The sequence below is a fragment of the Ornithodoros turicata genome, chromosome 1, assembly GCF_037126465.1.
Source record: "Ornithodoros turicata isolate Travis chromosome 1, ASM3712646v1, whole genome shotgun sequence".
NCBI classification, from domain to species: Eukaryota; Metazoa; Arthropoda; class Arachnida; order Ixodida; family Argasidae; genus Ornithodoros; species Ornithodoros turicata.
This window is the reverse complement of record NC_088201.1, coordinates 132,002,890-132,019,520: the sequence shown is the minus strand read 5'-3', so window position 1 is coordinate 132,019,520 and position 16,631 is coordinate 132,002,890. Positions and strand designations below refer to the sequence as shown.

The window sequence follows — 16,631 nt, the reverse complement described above, 5'->3', positions numbered from 1 at the left end:
TATAACTTATAATATTATAATATGACAAAGTACACTTGTGCAGCGTTTGCTAGCGACAGAAACAAAACGATACTGGAGCCCAGCCTACACTGCCAGCTCCTTCAGTATAAAGGCTACTGACGCTGGGAACAGGCTGACGCATTTCAAATACAGACAGAGAACATGAACGGACAGAAATATACGTGCCAAAAAGAAACAGTACAGGACTGCAGCGCGCAATGTTGCTGGCAGCCACAGGGGGCCCTATATGTCCGCCATTTTTTTAGCTACCCTCAAGCGGTCGCTTGTGGCAACGCCGCATCTTGTCATGGACCCACGTCACGGAGCCATCTTCCAATGATATGCCCCGCCAGTTTGTTTTCGTTATATTTTCATCATTCCGCCTGTTCGCTTCTCCTTTTCGTCTGCCTCGCCGGCGGCGGGTGTCCCTCAAGGACGGGATTAGAGTACAGACGCGACTGTGTTTCGTTTTCGTCAGTCTTGCGAACTTTTTGTGGCGTATCCATCGTTCCACGTTTGCTGGCAAAGCATCTGGCATAACATACCACGAGCAAGTACGCCACTCCGAATGTGCTTTCAGCTGTAGTTTGACTTCCCGACTACACTTCGTAACTTTTCTCGAGAACCGTCGTTACGATTGTCGTGGGAACATGCGGTACGGAGACCAGACCTTGTGCCAAAAAAAGACAGCGTGGTCTGCTCCAAACACTCCAGGAACGAAGATTTCGAAAGAACATCGCTAGCACGGGTCCGTCTACGTGAAGGTGCTGTCCCCATTCCTTCGCTGCAGGTTCAGCAGGTAAGCTCGTAAACAAAATGCTCTGGTGTAGTCAATTACCGCTGGTCGCATTGCCTCCAGTTGCTTGGGGAGCAGCCAGACGTGGCCGGAGTGAGCGATCCCGAACCGAGAGCACAAAATACAATACATGATTTAAGCATTGTTTACAGTGTATGTGTTAGCATCATAACAAAGAGCGTGTTGTTATATCGTTGCTTGGGGAACAGCAGAGCGTGCCCGGACCCAGCGCACAAGAGGCACGAGCCTCTACAGTATGCCTATTATAATAAACAGCGCGTATTCTTATTATCCTATCACAGTTGCTTGGGGAATAGTCAAGCGTGCCAGGAGTGAGCGTGCCGGAACCCAGCGCACAAGAGGCAGGAGATGCAAGCATTGCATACACAGTATATCATGCCTGCGACAATGTTGTTTCAGTCACAATTTAACGCCCTAGCGGCTCTCCATGAGCCCTGGGCAAACCTGTGTCGAGCAAATTGTACTAAACAGGTAAACAGGTCCCACTGCCAGTGTATATACTTCATTCCCACCATGGCGTTCACCAGAAACTGCAGGAAGTCTTCAGATTGTATAACCCAGATTTCGTGCAACTGTGTCGCAAGCAGTACACGTAGCAGTTCTGTTATCTCATATCACAGGTGCGCGTGGTCGCGAATGGGCCTGCTGTACCTGCTTCACCTGCTTTGGTAAGCGTTAAAAACGTCCTGAAAACGTCCTTGCAGCGGTACTGAAACCTCGTTATGGCTCGGATACCACATGTGACAATCATTATTTCCAGTCGCTTCGTAAAAACTTTTGATGGTCTATGCCTGTCGAAACTGTTTTATTTCGAATGACACAGTCCAAATATCTGTCCTTTATACAGGGTATTCAACGACAGTGTCACGAAAAACTTAAAGAGAATGATTAAAGTAAAACGAGCACTACTTTTGTGCTATCTGATTTACAAGGTTCTATGTCAGGAGTATCACATGTTTGTTACTCAAGTAGCAGGAAACTAGCGTTCGTTTTTCTTTAAATATGTTTTCCTGACACACTCTCGTTGAACACACTGCATATCTATCCTTTTCCTCCCCTAGGTAGGACATATCGCTGGTTGACATATATGAAGCCATCAGTAGGGTAAGTTATTCTCTCACCTCCGCATGGACTTTGTCATACTGCTGTTTAGCACCTCAGCTTGGGAAGTTTTTCATTACAACATCCCATTTCTTAATCTATAGGACAGCGTTGGGCTTCATTGTGCACATATTTTGACATGTGATGAGCGGAATGACGCATTTGTAAACTGCTTTTGGAGACCTTGTGAGTACCTTGGTTTGACTGTTGTGTTGTGCGTCATGAATTGTGCATTTTGTTGCATATTTTCAGCACAACGTCATCTTTTGTATTTTGCTTCTAGAGCTTCACTACTGACACAAGCTCTATGTTTGACACACCTGGGCCATCCGCCAAGTCGTCCATGCTGTCGTCCTTGCTATGTTTTATTGCACTTTTGGTAGTGTCTAAACACCGCGTGCAAGAGAGGTTAATTGCTTTAATTAGAGCATGGAATAAAGAAACTTAAGGAGGGAGAGCACCATATTTCCTCGGTTAGAGAAAGTGCGGCGGAAATGGGGGACAAAAAGTGGCGGAATTGATGTCACTCCACATGGGCAATGTAAATTAGAGGGTGTAGTGCGACGCCATTGGTGCTGGTCAAACAAGGCCAGGGGGGAGAGGGAGCGGAGCACATGAGCAGCTAGACAAGAGAGGAGGTTTGTTTGACCAACAGCTACATGGCGGCCACACTCTCCTTCGGACTCTACAAAGTCAAGAATCTTTGTGATGCACTATTCATTTGTGCTCCTATCTGTTTACCTTTTCAGGGCACTTCCCGGTTGCGTCCCTTACCAGCACAAGCACCAGCAGAAGCGTGCTCGTGGTAAGGGTAATACTCTGGACAGCATAACGCTTAAATATGATATTGTACGTTATGTCGTGAACTGAAAGTATCTGATAGGGAAAGGATTCAATATACCTAGTCAAGTTACAACTTGCGACACCGATGCCTGAAATCTGGGCTCCACGCTATGGCAATGTTCTGCAATTTCTGGTTGACACAGTGCTGGGAATGAAGTGTAGTAAACAGTGACGTTAGGACGCAGTCTACGTGTTCACTCCATTACTACTGCTACTTTCCTCATACAGCTCTGTCCAAAACTCGTAGACAGTCGCTAAGGCGTGAAAGAGAGATTTCAGGCAACCGTGTCCATAGTTGTACACGCCTGCTGAACAGACTCAGTTACATTTGCGGCTGACACGTCTCGTCGCGTGAAACAGGTCAGACCACTTCATGAAGAGACTGGAAAGAAACTTGAGTTACAAACAGGTGGTACATCCAAAGCAGCACGTGTTTCTGCCACAAAGAGAGCCTCTGGTTTCCCTTGACTGCTCCTGTCATGATGCGCTCTGGTCAGTTTATCGTGACGCACCTCTATAGTGTGTAATTATTGATACGGGCGAAAGTGGTATCTGTTTTGTTGAGCGGGGCAACTAATAATCAGTGATGGCCACTAACTACTTCTACAGTAGTTTAACTATAACTACTAACTACTTTGTGATTGAGTAGTTTAACTAGTAGTTCAACTACTTTTCTGGGGAGTAGTTAAAACTACTTTTTTAACTACTGCAATGTAGTTTAACTACATCTATAACTACTTAACGTTGTCCACCAACACCAATTCCTTGTAGTGTTCTTGGACACTTAAAGCGACTATCGCGTCCGGGAACGTATGTATGATACCGATAGGATAATGTTCGTCACCGTTTCAGAGTCAACTTTGCCAAATTTCTCTTCCGAAAACAGCTTACATATTAAGTAAACGAGTTTTAAATGTCCGCATTCCATCTGCAGCCAACACGATGATGACGTAAGCCAGGCACACGAATGGGAGCGCAGCGCAGGCGATTGTCTCCGAGATCGTCTGCTTGGCGTTCGTATCGCACTATACTAAGTGAAAAGTCATCGGTAAATACGCTGATTTTCGCTTACCAGTGTGAGTGCAGACGTAACCATGTTACGTGAAACACAGCGTTCGACACTAATCAGAAACAACATTCCGCAAGCCGGTAACAGAGAAGACGCCGTCCCCTAGCATTCCGCCTCACTCGCCCGCCCCCCTATCGGTCGGTTGCGAAGGCTACCAAGGTCCCTCTGGCCCGCTCCGTGATTGGTATTCCCCATGTCAAAGGGCGCGCAGTGATTGGCCTCGTCCGTGTGACGTTTCCAGAGAGGGAATCCCGGAGTGCGTCGTCTGCTCTTGCGAAGTTTTATATCACACTACACAGGAACAACGCTGCCAATTCGCGTCGGGTTTTCGGCATTATTATCAGTGATGAACGCGGAGTAAAACAGCACTGCAGTTTCGGAATCGACTGGGACGGATGCGATAGTCCCTTTAAATATCAATCAGAAGCAATAATAAACTTTGGCTCAAGCCATTGCTACGATCGTCAAATACAAAGCTTGCGGCGGGATTCTTTCTGTGCCTACGCGATAAACTGAGTTTCAGAATTATTTCACAGCAAATGGTGCTTCACTAGACAAGCATTAAAAGTGAAGATTTAGTACACATGCACGACACAATTGCTCTACACCTCCGTTCTCATCAAACAAGTAGCTCAAGGTAAAAGTCGGCAGCACCCTCGTATCGGAAACGGACCAATATTGAAAAAATAGCTAGGAAGCAAGCGAGCTGGTGAAGATGATGCATAATGTAAAAACCCCGAGACTAGGGAACACGAAGGGACAGACACAAGACGACTTCGTGTTGTGTCTGTCCTTTCGTGTTCCCTAGTCTCGGGGTTTTTACATTATGGACCAGTATTGTTATGCTGCGAGGAGACCGCCGTTCCATTCTGCGACGCCTCGTGACACCCCTGGCTTCCCGCCAATGGACAACCGACATTCTCCCCCCCCCCCCCCTCTATGTTGAGCAGAGTTGATCCAACGCTCGCTTTCCGCATGCCACGAAACACCTCTCGTCAAGATGCTGCATTAATGCACCGAATGCGCCTCGATGTGGCCTTTACAGCTCAGTGGCGTTACCGCTTGAGACAAGTTGACTCTCCCACCTGCTGCCACTGTGGTGCTCTTGAGGATCTGGAGCATATTCTTCTTCATTGCCCCCAATACCAACCTTCCCGAACCGCACTCTCCAAGTCTCTTCATCAGCTGTACTCTCGCCCCTTCTCCCTACCAAAATTGCTTGGTCCCTGGCCCGATCCAGCCCAGCAACGCTCTGCACTCGAAGCTCTTCTGGACACCATCGGACTTCGATCGTTATTGTGAAGGGACGCGTTATTTTATTCCCCACATTCCCACCAGCAATGGGGTAGAGTATCGCCTCTGGCGATGAAACTCCCCACTCTCCAAAGTCAAAATGAAGTTGTTGTTTGGAAGCACAATCGTTCCGTAAAGCTTGCGGCACAATCGGAAGTAGTTGGCGCCTTCACTAACCTAACTACTGTAGTTAACTACTTAAAATAGTAGTTTAACTAGTAGTTGCCACTACATTTCTGCATGTAGTTGATAACTACTTTTTAACTACAATCAAGTAGTTTAACTAGTAGTTTAACTACATGTAGTTAACTACTGGCCATCACTGCTAATAATGTACAGTACTTTGCTTTTACAGTGTGCAGTGCGGTTCCAGGTCAAATATTTTTGCATTAAGGAGTACATTCAAAATAAAGAAACACGAGATAAGTACTTGCAGACAGTTGGATTTCATGAGTAACTACCCAGTTCATTCGGCATTTGTGCATGCTGATGATTCATACTAACCCTTATACATGTTACAATGAATTTTATTCAGTCTCAACCAATAAAAATAGATTCTATCTCCCACAATGCCATCAGGTCCTTTTGATTTGCATGCCTGATACTTTGTCACCTGTTACGGCTGCTACGATTCAAAGCCAACTCTCTTCTTTATTCAGTAAGTATACTTTGTACCAAAGGAAGTAAATATTTTGTTGCATGTGCATGTTGATAGGAAGAAAATATCTAAAAAGTGTGACGCAGTTTCTTACAAGGCAATTTATACTCTGTGCTTTATTCAAGCTCCCTCATGAAGTACCAGCACACTCGGCTCCCTATTTTGAGTCATGACTGAGTCAATTGTACTATTAAGCCAATATAAATGCATGTCACCAGTATCTTCAAAAGGTCGCAGTTCCTGAATCAGTACGCATGGGTTAGGTTGCATGCTCCGTTTTGTGACTTGACGCAATGTCGAGTAGAGCTAATGCAATAAGGTACTGCATGCTGTCCTAGAAAAACTCAGCTGAGTACACACCTGTGAAAGCCTTCCTCAAAAAAGTAAGACCGATTGACAATCTGAACAGCATCAGCAGAAAGCGGATGAAGGCATCAAGGATCAAGCCCAACGCCTAGAAGGTTGCTAGGGTGCAGCACGTCATATCAGATTTAACTTCCAGGAACATTATGCTTGAAGAACATGCATGCTGCATTGAAAACATCGCTGGGGCGAACAAAGATCTGCCGATGTAACCCGTAGCGAAAAAGGAAGAAACCAGATTGCAACATCAGCAAACCCAAAATTCGCGGTCACCCCCCCTGCCGGCGCGGTCCGCCACTATGCTCAGCCGCTATGCGGGAAGCGGCTTAATTCAATGGGAGACAGCGTTTATGCCAATTAACAACAAAATAGAATAAAAATATCAAGATGTCATCGTCTAATACAGACGAATACCATGCAAAGAACCCCTGAAGATATGAAAGGCATTAGCAGAATATAAACCTAGTGCCCCCTGGCCAAATGAATTTTAATGCATTGCGCCTATGAGGATTCCGTCGATTTTTGCGCAGGGTCCATGTTTAGACTACGATTTTTCGACAAAGACAGTCAAATTCTAGAAATGTCAACGCCTATGATTAGTCAGTACGTCCTCCAGGCCACATACCAACCACGGCACGATGTGTGAGTGTTAACCATGATTCACCCAGTGCCTTCAAAGTTGCGACTCAGACAGGGTTCCCCTCCTAGGCGCTCGACGGACCAAGTCCCAGTATTATCGTAATACGCATGCGCTTAGACTGTACGACCGGTCTGAAGGAGTTCGAAAGGCGGACGGTCATTTTTTTCGAAACTCCAAAGGGCTGACAGAATGGACAACATTGCGTTGAGGGAGTAATATACAAATCATAGCGTTTTGTGTTTTATATCGTTGTGTTTTATATATTAAACTATACAACTTGATAAAATTGTCCATTTCGACTGCCCTTTTCGAAGTAATTTTGTCAAACACGACTTCTCGGGGTGCAGCAGGGGAACAGGGTACGGGGTTCCAACCTCGTGATCTTGCTTTTACTTATACATATTTAAAAAATCCGATTTGACATCTTTAACAGTATTGTTATATCACATGATATTAAGCCCCATAGTTGATGAAATTGGCATTTGGCCATTTCGAGTGCCGTTTTGGAGGCGATTTTGTCAAACGTGACCTCTCAGGCTGCAACGGGGGAACAAGGTAGGGCGTTGAAACCCCGTGATCTTACTTTCAGATATACATGTTACAAATCCAGCCTAGAACATCTTTAATATTATTGCTGTATCAAATTATATTAAACCGCAAAGTTGATTAAATTGGCCATTTGACCATTTCGAGTGCCGTTTTGGAGGCGATTTTGTCAAACGCGACCTCTCAGGGTGCAACAGGGGAACAAGGTAGGGCGTTGAAACCCCGTGATCTTACTTTCAGATATACATGTTACAAAATCAGCCTAGAAGATCTTTAATATCATTGCTATATCAAATTATATTAAACCGCAAAGTTGATTAAATTGGCCATTTGACCATTTCGAGTGCCGTTTTGGAGGCGATTTTGTCAAACGCGACCTCTCAGGCTGCAACGGGGGAACAAGGTAGGGCGTTGAAACCCCGTGATCTTACTTTCAGATATACATGTTACAAAATCAGCCTAGAACATCTTTAATATTATTGCTATATCAAATTATATTAAACCGCAAAGTTGATTAAATTGGCCATTTGACCATTTCGAGTGCCGTTTTGGAGGCGATTTTGTCAAACGCGACCTCTCAGGCTGCAACGGGGGAACAAGGTAGGGCGTTGAAACCCCGTGATCTTACTTTTAGATATACATGTTACAAAATCAGCCTAGAACATCTGTAATATTATTGCTATATCAAATTATATTAAACCGCAAAGTTGATTAAATTGGCCATTTGACCATTTCGAGTGCCGTTTTGGAGGCGATTTTGTCAAACGCGACCTCTCAGGCTGCAACGGGGGAACAAGGTAGGGCGTTGAAACCCCGTGATCTTACTTTCAGATATACATGTTACAAAATCAGCCTAGAACATCTTTAATATTATTGCTATATCAAATTATATTAAACCGCAAAGTTGATTAAATTGGCCATTTGACCATTTCGAGTGCCGTTTCGGAGCCGATTTTGTCAAACGCGACCTCTCAGGCTGCAACGGGGGAACAAGGTAGGGCGTTGAAACCCCGTGATCTTACTTTCAGATATACATGTTACAAAATCAGCCTAGAACCTCTTTAATATTATTGCTATATCAAATTATATTAAACCGCAAAGTTTATGAAATTGGCCATTTGACCATTTCGAGTGCCGTTTTGGAGGCGATTTTGTCAAACGCTACCTCTCAGGGTGCAACAGGGGAACGATGTACGGGGTTCAAACCCCGTAATCTTACTTTTACATATACATATTACAAAATCAGCTTGGGACACCTTTAATATTATTGTTATATCAAATTATATTAAGCCCGAAGTTGATGAAATTGGTAATTTGGAGTGCCGTTTTTAAGGAGACTTTGTCAAACGCGACCTCTCAGGGTGCAACAGGGGAACAAGGTACGGGGTTCAAACCCTGTAGTCTTACTTTTACATATACATATTACAAAATCAGGTTAGAACATCTCTATTATTATTGTTATATCAAACTATATTAAGCCCCAAAGTTGATGAAATTGGCCATTTGGAGTGCCGTTTTGGAGGCGATTTTGTCAAACGCGACCTCTCAGGGTGCAACAGGGGGAAATTGTACGGGGCTCAAACTCCGAAATTTGGATTTCACGTATGCATTCTGTAAAACCAGCTTTAGATATTTTTGATATTATTTTTATATCAGATCATATTAAGCCCCAAATTTGATGTTTCTTTTTTGTTTTGTTTTTTGCCTTCGCGAGTGTCATTTTGGAAGCAGATTCCTCAAACACGACCTCTCCATGTACAGGGGACACAGGTACGCCCTGTCACTACGATTAAAGGGGCTTCGCACGTTTTAAAGGGCGTGATCTGCTGCCGAACGTTGCGGTAGCCTCTGTTACAATCCCAGTACAAGCCGTTCATAGTATCCTTTTGGCACCATGATACAAGTCATTTGAGTCATTGTAAAGTGCCCTGCTGCCGCGTTTTCCAAATTTGCGGTATTCTCCGATACAACCACAGGAGAGGGGCATAACATAAGCCGACACGTTTTGTATGTATGTAATATGTCTTTGCCACCATGAGTAAAGGGGTTTTTGCCCGTTTTAAAGGGCTCTGCTGCAGCCTTTTATGAAGTTTGCGGTCGCGTCCGTCATGATTCCAGTAGAAGGGCAATGGCATAAGCCGTTGCGAATACGTATATGGCTTTGGAATTATTATACAAGGGGTATCGATCGTTTTAAAGAGCTCTGCTTCCGCATTTTCCGTATTTTGCTGTAGCCTCTGTTGCAATCCCAGTAGAAGGGCATAGCACAGGCCATTGATGACATACCTTTGGCAGCATGATACAAGGGGTCTCGCCCGTCTTGAAGGGCTATGCTGCATCCTTTTCCGATATTTGCGGTCGCCTGTGTTATGATCTCGGTAGAATGGATAGATGGATAGGTTGTTGATAGTAAGTCTTTGGCAGCATGACACAAGGTGTTTTTGCTCGTTTAAGAGGGCTCTGCTGCCACGTTTTCCGAATTTGGCGGTCGCCTGTGTTATAACCCCAGCAGAATAGCATTGCACGAGCCACTGATAACTTTCTTTCTATCGCTTCATGATACAGGGAGTGTCGCCCGTTTTGAAAGGCCTTGCTGCCGCCGTATCCGAATTTTGCGGCCCCTTTTTGCGCAATCCCAGTAGAAACGCATAGCATAAGCCGTCGTGAATATGCCTTTGGTACCATGATACAAGGGGTTTCATAGGTTTCAAAGGACTCTGCTGCTGCCTTTTCGAAATTTTGTGGTCGCTTCTGTTGCAATCCCTATGGAAGAGCATCATAAGCCGTTGATAACATCTGTTTGGAACCATGAAAGAGGTTTCGCCCGTTCTAAAGGACTCTGCTTCAGTCTTTTACGGATTTTTACGGGAAGGGCAATAGCATATGCCGTCGCGAATATGCCTTTGGCATCATGATACAAAGAGTTTCACCTGTTTTAAGGGGCTCTGCCTGCGCCTTTTCCAAAATTCGCTGTCACCACTGTTAAAATCCCAGTACAAGGGCCTATAGTATAGGTCGTTGATAATAGCTTCGCTATGCAGAATACATCAGTGACTCTTTCATCAGTGATTCCTTGGATGGCCCTGCCGTCATCAGGGTTGCAAAAGGTCGTTTTTTACTTTACTTTTCGCAAAGAAGTTGGTGATGCAATGTTTCATAAGAAGATTGTGGGTCATTTCTTGCAGGTAGACGTGTAAACGAAGCATGGACTGCCGAAGCATTGGGTGATTGCCATTAACAGTGAAACTCTAAAGGCTCCGTAAAGGTTTCATCGATGATGTATTTTCCTCAGACTTTAGCACCAGTGGTCGTGGGTGTCTGCTGCCGTGTAAATGTTCGGGCTGCCGGTGTTTTGCCGTGCAAGTGCACTTTCTTTCAATGAAAAAATGTCTAGGAAGCAAGCGAGCTGGTGAAGATGATGCATAATGTAAAACCCCGAGACTAGGGAACACGAACGTGTCTGTCCTTTCATGTTCTCTAGTCTCGGGGTTTTACATTATGCATCACTTTTGTGTCCTGTATCTTGGCAAGTTTTTTTCCTTGCCATATCGTCGCGGCTCTGTCATGCTGAATTCAAACGGCACGTATCAGCTTTTAGTCCGTTGCGCAACTCGTATCAGCAGCGAAGAGCAACGGCAATTTCTTCTTTGCCATTGGTGTTGCGGCTGGCACTATCATCAATGCGCATAGAAGCCAAGATGCGGTACCCGACGTGATAAGATGTCTGCGTGATTTCGAGTGGAGCGAACCATAGGGGGGCATACGTTTATGGATACATATCTTTTGGTATATGCATTGGTGGCCAAGCTGTATTAGGCCATCTCAGGAATTTCGGGGGGGAGGGGGGGCTGGAAAAATTCAGGGGGAGTGTACGTACACCTCACTGGTGGGGGGGGGGTGTAATGAAACTCCTGGAAATGACCGCAATTATAGCAAAGTGCCTTAGCCGTATATTTAATAGGCATTCGCATATACGAGGTCTGTCCAGAAAGTTCGTGCAGTGGGTTTGCTGAGCGGCAGTAGGTGAACTGGTGGAGCCTTTCTCCGGCTTTCCACATTCGACTATATGTGTTTGACATTCGCTAGCGGTCTAGCGTCGCTAGGAGACGACCTGCCTTTGTGCATCCTCGTTTTGTAGAAACGTTTCTTGCTTGTCAAAATTGAGATAGTCCAATAGCTCGAACAACGAATTCACATAGAGTTTCTTGACCAGGAATGGCCCAGACATTCATAAAATGTTGCAGCAGGCATACAGAGAGGGTGCACTAAAGGAAAGAACGGTTTTCAAGTGGGTTGAGAGTTTTCGGGCAGGCCGTGAGGACACTCAAGACGATTCAAGGTCAGGATGCTCCTCCACCTCAACCGATAATGAAAACATCGAGCCCGTGCGCTCTCTTGTGTTGAGTGACCGGCGACTGACTGTCAGAATGATTGGAGAGGTGTGTGGTTTGGGAAAATCGTCCGTCCACACGATTTTGACGGATTATTTGGCAATGAAGAAGGTTTGCGTCAAGATTGTGCCGAAACTGCTCACCCCTGGACAGAAGTTTCGACGGAAGGAATGTTGCCTGGACTGGAGATCGTCACAGGACAATGTCAATTTCGTAGATACGGTGGTTACAGGCGACGAGTCATGGATCTACGAGTACGCCATCGAGTTGAAGTCCCAGAGGAGAGAGTGGAAACAGAAACATGAGCCGAGGCCGAAAAAAATCACGAAAAAGCAAATCACAAATTGAGGTAATGTTTCTAGATTTCTTGGACTGCCATGGAATTGCGCACCTCGAATTCGCGCCTGCGGGCCAGACTGTGAACGCAGCTTTCTATATGGAGGTTTTGAGGCGCTTGAGAGACCGTGTGCGGCGCGTGCGACCGGAATTGTGGGAGGGGAGGCGATGGATTCTGCACCACGACAACGCTCCCACACACAATGCACTAATTGTGCGCGAGTTTTTGATTCGCAACTCCATTACGTGCTTGAGCACCCACCTTACTGCCCTGATTTAGCGTCCACCGACTTTTTCCTATTCCCAAAATGCAAAATGGTGCTGCGATGTTGCCACCTGGGAGGTGTGACGACAATCAAAAAAGAAACGACATCCCCGCGGAAGTGCTTCACAGAAGATAGCTTTCGAAGGTACTTCCAGCAATGGCAACGGAGGTGGGACAGGTGCATCATCTCTAGCGGAGAGTATTTTGAAGAGGACCACAGTGATGTATCCTAAAATTTGTAAAATAAAAGTTTTGTAAACGTACTGCACGAACTTTTTGGACAAACCTCGTACAATTCACGACTGGAAAACTTCACTTGACACACCAACAGAAACAAATGAGCTGCCTTTCCAAATCAGGGACTGAAAATTCGAAGGGAGTTTCAAGTTCTTCACGAACGATTATCCCAACGTTCAGGGGCACTGAAATTGTCGGTTTACTCAGTGTATTGTGGATTTTGCTTACATTTGCAACGTGAAAAAGAAAAAAAATAAGAGAAAGAGAAATAATAAAAAATTTTCACACAATGACCCTCGTACATAACTACTCCACCTCTTCCCCCTTTTTCTTTTCTTTTTTTGACTACAGGCAATGCACATGCGGCCCGCGTGTGTGAGGCCCCTGGTTACCTTGATCTAAGCATTGCTTCATCTTCATCCAGAAACAAATAATATACTCGAGGGCGCGTGGCACTTCTTTATCGTTACCTCCACATCCACTCAAGAACAACTTTATTTTTAACGTTGGATGTCTAATCACCACCGGCGGTATTCTGCCCTGTTCCAGTCTCTACTACCCTATATATTCAATCCGATGCCAGTCTTCATACCATGTATCCATACAAATGCACCCTAAATCCTGTGACGGACATGTGCCAGTTAAAAAATTCCCTCAGAAAGTGCAGCCGGTACACAGCCGTAACCATCTGGAAGCAGCCGTAACGGTTATCAAATAGCAAGCACAGCGATCCTCATCGCCAAATTTCAGCAGGTACAAAGCCGTCACGTTGGTATGAAACGGCGTTGTGCTCGCTGAATAATATGTGTGCCTCCTGAACCTTGTACTCGTGTGCTTGTTGAACGTGTGCCGGCTGAATATGCGTGCCTTCGTTGGAGCGTATTACGTTGTTCCGCGCTCCGCCGGTGAGGAGTGACATGGCACAACGTATTCTCCCGCAGTACGTTCCTTCCCGCTTCACGCCTTCTTGCCGCTGTCTGCGTTGCAACCTCGCCTTTGAGAAGGATGACACCTTGCTTTTTAAGTACACGTCTAATGTTTGCTTAAGGTAAGCCAACCTAGCTGTGATGCATCGTATGACGCCTGCGTTTTACTCGTGTTTAACAATCGAAGTACATTCTGTTGCAGACGGTAGACGCATTGCAAATGGCGGCAGGAGAGGATCGGCTGCATCGGTGAAGCGACGATGTACATTACAAGCGAGGTTAATTGTATTCTTCCGTTATAGGTTATAGGTGACCGTGGGACTGTATCGATTGCGAAGAGGTGAGTTACAAACTGGAGTACTATTCCAGCATTAACGTTGGAAGAATACCAGCGTGATATTCACTTCGGTTTCTTTACAGGTTGTTTCCTGTCTCAACGGTCACACATACGCGTGCAAGATTGTCACTCCTTCTCACATGGAATTGGTGTCTGTTGCCACTTGTTGGACAATTGTTCCTCGGCCATTTCGTTTCAGGAACCATCGTGTTCGTCACTAAGGATCTTCATTGCCAGCTTTCAGTGCCAGCCTGTTCGAAGTTTCGAGGATTGTGTGTTCGGCGTTTGGAGGACTGCCTGGTGCATCGGATCATAGGATGGGTTGTGTGTCCGTGCAACGTGTGCTCCATATGTGTGTGTTGGGATTAGTGAACCGTGTATGCTTTCCATTCGGCAAACGACGATGTACTGGATGCAATTTAAAGGTATATGCAAGCGAGAGGGAGAGAGAGAGAGATATTATGGTTTTAATGGCACAAAGGCAACAAAGGCCATAGAGCGCCAAAACTACGGTGAGTGTGTGAGAGATGCTTATGGGAGAGATGAGAGTGGGATGTGAGAGTGTGTGGTAGTTAAAAGCTATCTACAGGTATGAGCGATGAGATGGACCAGGATAAGAAAGAGAGGATGGTGAACAGGCTAGCGTGCTTGGCGGACGATAACAAGTGAGTATCTACAAGTGTGAGCGATGAGGTGATCCAGGATGAGATGTTTACATGAGGAGTTCAGTGATATTGGATAAAAGCGGAGCAATACTTAACATCTACATCTGACTATGTAATCCACACATGGTCAAAAATTGGATGACATTATCAAACGGCACAAGAGGAGTGTCACCCAGTAGAAGGGCTGGGTGGAGTGGGACGTGGTATCTGTAGAATGCGGTGAAATACTGTTGGCGTTGGTGTTCGAAGTGAGGGCAGGATGCCAGTACGTGCAAGACAGTCAAGCTGTCACCGCAGTGCGCACAAGCTGGCGGATCCTGACCTCTCAGTAGGTGGTGATGCGTGAGCCATGTGTGCCCAATCCTCAATCTTACGTAAAGAACTTCGGATAATCTGTTGATGTGTTCAGTCCGATGCGGGGGGGAAACGTGTGGCTGTGTGAGGTGTAGCTTGTTATTTTCTTCCATGTCCCACTCCTGCTGCCACTGTGTGTAGACAGCTCTTTTTAACACTGGCAGGATGTCTTGGTAGGGTAGTCCTAGAGCTGACTCCTCTTGTGCCAACGCTCGCCGAGCCTCACGGTCGGCTCGTTCATTCCCCGGGATCCCAGTGTGGCTGGGGACCCAGCAGAGACAGATTGAAAAGCCTCGGGAACAAAGTTGGGTCGCAAGCGCTCGTACTCGCTTGACGAGGTGATTATTGCTGTCATAGCATGAAAGCAGCGCACGCACAGAGCTTAGCGAATCGGAATAAATTACTGAATTTTGAAGGTCGTTTTGTTGAACGTGCCGCAGAGCCAGGAGAATCGCGTTAAGCTCTGCGGTGAAAACTGTGGCGTTCGTGTTCAAGCGTGCCGTCATAATAGAATCACCTTCAAGGGCAACGGCCGCCACACCATTGCTTACTTTGGTCCCATCAGTGTAGATTGCATGGTGGTTCCCGAAGTTACGGTGAATCTCCAGGAATTCCTGGAGAATGACAGTGTGTGCAATGGATTGTTTGTCAAACTGTGTCATTTTTAAATTGGATTGTACGAGATGTCTCTGCCAAGGCGCAGCATCGAGGACTGCCTGCTGCAGGGGAACGCCAAAGGGACTGAATCCCAGACGGGAACTCGCCGCCTGCACGCGAAGCGGAAACGAGGGTACAACAGAGGGCTTTGCAAGGAAGAGTCGCTCCAGAGCGGGGTTCACACTACAGTGTACAACTGGGTCATCGCACTGGCATCTGTACTTTAGCGCAGCCTTCACATGTTCAAATTGTCTCCGTTTCTCGAGCGACCAGTCATTGCCCTCAACATACAAACTCTTCACAGGGGACGTCCGGAAGGCACCGGTGGCGAGTCGGATGCCTTCGTGGTGGATGGGGTCCAACACCTTCAATGCCGAAGGCCGCGCCGAGCCATACACGACACTCCCGTACTCAATTACTGATCGCACAACTGAGTCATAGACCCGCAACAGTGTGACTGTGTCGGCTCACCACGATCGATGGGATAAAACTTTGAGTATGTTGGAGGATTTCAGGCACTTCTGTTTTATATAGTTTATGTGTGGCACAAAAGACAGCTTCTTGTCAAACACCATCCACAGAAATTTTTGCTCATCAGAAACTGGTAGTGTGTTGCCACCGAGGAGCAGCGAGGGCTCAGCAAATGTGCCTCGCCTCCTAGTAAAGACAACACACGCTGTCTTTTGCGCGGAAAACCTGAAGCCGTTTTCATCAGCCCACTTAGAAAGACGGTTGATCGTGAGCTGCACCTGCCTCTCAGCTGTTGAAAGACTTGATGCTGAGTAGGAAACCTGGGCATCGTCTACGTAAAGGGAGTACTGGACGCCAGGTGGGATGGCTCTCGCTATCGAGTTCATTTTCACAACGAATAGCGTAACGCTGAGCACAGACCCCTGTGGAACCCCATTCTCTTGTACAAAGACGTTAGATAAAGTGGAGCCCAGACGGACACGAAACTTTCTATCCCTGAGGAAATCCTCAATGCACCTGTACATGCACCCTGTGATACCACATGCGTGTAGATCTTGCAGAATCCCGAAGCGCCATGTAGTATCGTACGCCTTTTCGAGATAAAAAAACACGGACACGCAGAACTGCCCACGAACAAAAGCCTCTCTGATTTTTGACTCTAG

General features: G+C 46.1%; 1 protein-coding gene across 2 annotated transcripts in view; it reads right to left on the bottom strand.

Annotated features, from left to right (window-relative positions):
• The window catches only part of LOC135378604 (phospholipid-transporting ATPase ABCA3-like), a 324,578-nt gene that overhangs the window by 206,379 nt on the left and 101,568 nt on the right, over positions 1-16,631 (bottom strand). The window lies entirely within an intron of this gene.